At 36.5% G+C, this 5,237-nt stretch overlaps 1 pseudogene; it reads right to left on the reverse strand.

Annotated features, from left to right (window-relative positions):
* Window positions 1–3,044: 3,044 nt before the first annotated feature.
* On the reverse strand, window positions 3,045–4,242 carry LOC105808860 (annotated as a pseudogene).
* Window positions 4,243–5,237: the final 995 nt, after the last annotated feature.

The raw sequence follows: 5,237 nt of genomic DNA on the forward strand, positions 1-5,237 counted from the left end.
GCCTTGCATTCTTGGGATTAACTCCATTTGATCATAATGTATTTTTTTTTTTATGTATTGCTGGATTTGATTTGCTAATATTTTGTTAAGGGATTTTCCTATGTCCATGAGGTATATTTGCAATTTTCTTTTCTTTTACTGTCTTTGGCTTTTGCATGAGAGTAATTCCAGCCTCAAAAATGAGTCTGGAAGTATCCCTTCTTTTTTACTTTCTGGAAAAGATTGTGTTGAATTGGAAATGTTTTTCTTTAAATTCTTAGTTGCATTTACTATGAATCTGGACTTGGAGTTTCCTTTTTAAGAAGGTTTGAATTAAGAATTTAATTTGTTTAGTATACATAGTCCTAGTCAAGTTATCTATTTCTTCCTGGATGCGTTATGGTAGTTTGTGGCTTTAAAAGAATTTGTCCATTTCATTCTAGTTGTCAAATTTGTGATAGAGTTGGCATAGAATTGTTTGTAGTATTTATTAATACCTAATACTCTTTTAATGTCTGTGGTTATGTTGTGATGGTCCATCTTTCATTCCTGATATTGGGAATTTAGGTCTTCTCTCTTTTTTCTTTGCCCATCTTATTAGAGATTTATCAATTTTATAGATAATTGATTTTTTTCTATTAGTGTTTTGCTTTCAACTTCACTGATTTCTGCTCCTTATTATTTTCTTGCTTTGGGTTTATTTTGCTCTTCTTTTTCAAATTTCATATGGTAGAATCCTAGACTATTGACTTGAGACTTTTCTTCTTTCCTAATATAAGCACTTAAAGCTCTGCATTAGCTGCTTCCCACAGGTTTTGATATGGTGCATTTTCATTTTGTTTACTTCAAAATGCTTTTCAATTTCTCTTGATACTTACCCATATGTTATTTAGAAGCATGTTGTTTGACTTTCATGTGTTGAGAGATTTCCAATTATTATTCTGTTATTTCTATCTTATTTAATTCCATTGTGATCAGAAAATATGCTTTGTATGATTTCAGTTCTTTTAAATTGGCTAATATTTGTTTTATGACCTAACATATCATCTAAGTTTGTGATTGTTCCATAGGCACTTGAAAAAAATGTGTATTCTGCTGTTTGTTGTAGTGTTCTATAAATACCGATTAGTTCCAATTTGTTGACAGTGTTGTTGGTTTTTCTATATATTAGCTTATTTTTCTGTTTATTTATTTTATTAGTTACTAATAGAGGAATATTGAAATTTTTAACTATAATTTTAGGTTTCTCTGTTTCTCTATTTAGTTATAGAAGTTTTTGCTTCATATTTTTTGAGTATCAGTTGCTATGTGCATCCATATTTAGGACTATTATATCTCCTCAGCAAATTGATTCCTTTATCTTTTGTAATGTCCCTTTTTATCCCTGGTAATTTTTGTTGCTATGAAGGCTTCTTTGCTTTATATTAATTGTCTTCTTCAGATTTATTTTGTTTAGTATTTGCATGTCATTTCTTTTTGTATCATTTTACTTTTAACATAGCGACATCATTACATTTACAGTGAGTTTCTTGTATACAGCATAAAGTTGGGTCTGTTTTAAAAGTTCACTCTTGCAACTGTACTTTCAAATTTGTGCATTTAGACCACTTATATTTAAAGTAATTATTGAAATTTTTGAATTTAGCTCTACTATTCATTACTGTTTTTTTCCTCTATTTTTGTTTCTGTGTTTCCGTTTCTTGCTTTTTTTGGATAATTTAAATATCTTCAGTATTTCATTTTAATTTATCTATTCAGTTTTTCATTATATCTTTGTATAACTTTTTAATGCTTGCTTGAGAGGTTAAAATGTACATGCTTCACATTTTACATACTACTCAGAATTAATATTTTCCTACTTCAAGAGGAGTGTATACATCTTACCACCACATAGATCACCTTAACCCCATATTTATGTTGTATTTTTCATATATGCTATGTCTATCTCTATTGAAAACTCTATCAAAAATGTTATAATTTTTTGCTTTCAATTGTTATATCTATTCCCTTATGAGGAAAAGAATTTATTCCCTTTACCTATAAATTTATCATTTCTGCTGTTCTTCCCTCATTCCTAGTGTTTTGTGTTCTCTTCTGGAATAATTTTCTTTTAGTCTGAAGAACTTCCTTTGGTGTTTCTTTAAGAGGTGGCCTTCTGCATATGAATTCTCTTAATTTTCTTTACCTCAAAATGTCATTACTTCTCATTTATTCCTAAAGAATATTACTGGATATCAAACTCTGGGTTGACAAATTCTTTTCATTCAGCACTTTAAATCTGTTGTTCCACTGTATTCCAGCTTCCATGAGAAATATACAATCATTCGAATCTTTTCCCCCCTGTATGCAATGTCCTGTTTTTCTCTGGCTGATTTCAGAATATTTTCTTTGTCATTAATTTTCAGCATTCTGATTTTCATGTAATTGAATGGAGATTTCTCAAATTTTATTCTGTTTGGAGTTTGCTGAGCTTCTCTAATCTGTTATTTTATGTTTTCCACCAAATTTGGGGGGTTTTCAGCCATTATTTCTTTGAATTTTTTTTCTGTACCATATTCTTTATCATTTCATTGTAGGATTCTGATGACATGAATGCTAAATCTTTTGACATTGTCCCTTATGTCTCTGTTCATCCTTTCTTCTCCCCATCTCTTTGCTCACTGTTATTTAGATTTAATATTTCTATTGATCTATCTTTAATTTCTCCAGCTCTTTCTTCTGTCATTTCCATTTTGCTATTGAGCCCATCCAGTAAATGCTTTATTTCAGTTATTGTGTTTTTCAGTTCTAATATTTTTGTTTTTAAAATCTTTCCTATATTTTATTTATCTGCTGAAACTTTCCACCTTTTCATTTTTAAAAGATTATTCACCTTTATTTTTTGGATCATGTTTAAAATAATGCTTTAAAGTCCAAGTCTGAAAATTCCAGCATCTGTTTCATTTTCAGGTTTGTGTCCCAAATATTGAGATTGTTTTGATTCTTTGTATCATGGATTTTTCTTTTCCCCCACTGGAAATCAACTTTTATTGAGATCCCACCAGCTGAACAATCTGTTCCTGACATTAAGCTCCTTCTTCCTTGGCAATTTTGTCATTCTTAAGTGGTCCCATAAATGTTTTCTTCTCCTCCACAGTCTGGGAATGGCCATAGCCAAGCTTAGAGGTGGTGTCGATGAACTTTAAGGTCAATCTTCTCCAGAGCCCATCAAGTGGTCTGCACCAAAAAAGACTTGTGGAGGGTGAGCACTGTTTCTTAGTTCCCACCACACAGTGTATCAGCAGGATAAAGTTATCGGTCACTTCACCAGAGTGGACAAAGCCACCTGGGGGTCGATGCTCTTGCCAGACAGGTCATTATTGGTAGAGGCATTGTTCTTGATTGGTTTGCCATCCTTGATAAGGTAGCTCTGGCTGATCTTATAGATCTTCTTGTTGATCTCTGTGCACTGATGATAGCCTTTCTGCCTAGCCATGCCACTGAGAAAGCCACAGGGGGAAGATGCCATGCCCCAATATAGGCAACCTTGAGCAGCCCTTGATGGGTCTTGTGGACAAGTTTCTTGGTATGCCAATGACTGGTGATCCCTTTGTAACCTTTGCCCTTGGTCACCCTGATGACATAGACCATCTTGTCCTCCCCAAACACTTGTTTCACAGGGACCTGCTGCTCCAGCCTCTCCTGGGTCCAGTCCAGTTTGTCAGCCACAATGCCTCCATCAGGTGGGCCTTCTTCTGGTGTAGAGGGAGCAGGTGCATCTGGGTGTGGGCAATGATGTGAATGCCTTGGCAATACTTCTTCATGCTGTTGAAGTCCTTCTCCAGCTGCTTCTTGCCATCCTCATCCTGCCACTTCTAGCAGTACTTGGCGAAGGCAGGCCCTCTTCTTAGATTTATACCAGTCCTTGTAGAAGCGCCTTTTTGCTGATTGCTGATAACACTCAGCAAAGATGGTCTTGAAAGTCCGGAGGCCTTGAGGAGTTTCCATGTAGCCCAGGATACCTACAGCCACCATGGGTGGTGTCTCCACAATGGTCACAGCCTCTACAACTTCCTTCTTGTTCAGTTTGAATCTTGGCTTATCAACTTCCTGCACAATGTGGGTCATGACAGCCTTGTCTCCCAGGAAGGCTGTGAGGTGGACAGGCTTGGAAGGCTCATCCTTAGGGAAGCTCTTCACCTTCCCACAATGCCTGCTGTAATGTTTCAGAGATGAGAAGCCCAGGGACACACATCTGGGACCTGAGAACTTCCTGTGAAACATTCTGCTATGAAATCCTGCCAGTTAGAGCTATCCTGGACTTTTTGAATGTTAACTTAGATACTCTTAATATCTAAAAGTAGATTTTATTAAATCATGTGAAGAATGTTATTTGTTTGTTTTAGCAGGCAGCCAACCAGGTTTTGTTCAGGCCGTGTTTCTACCTGCCACCTCTGAGCTATTGTTTCAATGTTAGTCCAACTTTCAAAGCTTTGCAGTGCTATTTCAATCTGTCCCATGTGAATGCCATCCAGATACCAGTTCGAGAATGTAACAGTGGTCTACCATATAGTTCAGTTCTTAAAGATTTTGGTATGTTGTTTGGGATCAGGTCCATATACACATAGCTCGGGGTAAGCACAGGAGTTCATACAAAATGTTTTGGTATCATTTTCTCAAGTCTACTCTCTGTGAGCTACCACATACTAACTGTCTCAAAGGAATCCTCTATTCTGGTTTTTGGACTGCAAAGCTGTCACTTAGTTTCTCCTCTCTGCCATTCTCTTTCCACAGTATGTCTGCTGGGGCTAAGTGGCAAGAGAATACATAAAGAAAAAGAGCAGTAGGTATTATCCCCATGTTCTTGGAACCAGTCTCTCTGGTCAGAAAGAAGTGCTGCCTTCCATCTACATTTCAGGTATTTGTCCAGCTTCTATTGTCACCACTACTATTGTGTGATTGCCTGGAGGCTGGCGGGGAGAGAGAAAATGAAAACAGTAACAAATGAGCAAATGAGATTTTCCCCACTCTTCCCTATCCAGAGAGCCTCTCCTTTCCCACTCATTAGACCAGCATTAGAGCTCTTTTGGAGTCCTTCCTGTCTGCTCTCCACATGCAGTTCTGGGTTTTAGGACGCCTTTGAATCTGAGTCAAGAGATACAAGAAAGGGGGAAAAGTGGAAGTTATCACTAACCTAGTGCCACTTAGAATTCTGGTTTCCTACCCTACCTGGTTTCTGCCTGCTACCATTTACTTTTCAGAGTCCTGTGCTAGCTGCC

The sequence above is a fragment of the Propithecus coquereli genome, unplaced genomic scaffold (genome assembly GCF_000956105.1).
Source record: "Propithecus coquereli isolate 6110/MARCELLA unplaced genomic scaffold, Pcoq_1.0 Scaffold180, whole genome shotgun sequence".
NCBI lineage: Eukaryota > Metazoa > Chordata > Mammalia > Primates > Indriidae > Propithecus > Propithecus coquereli.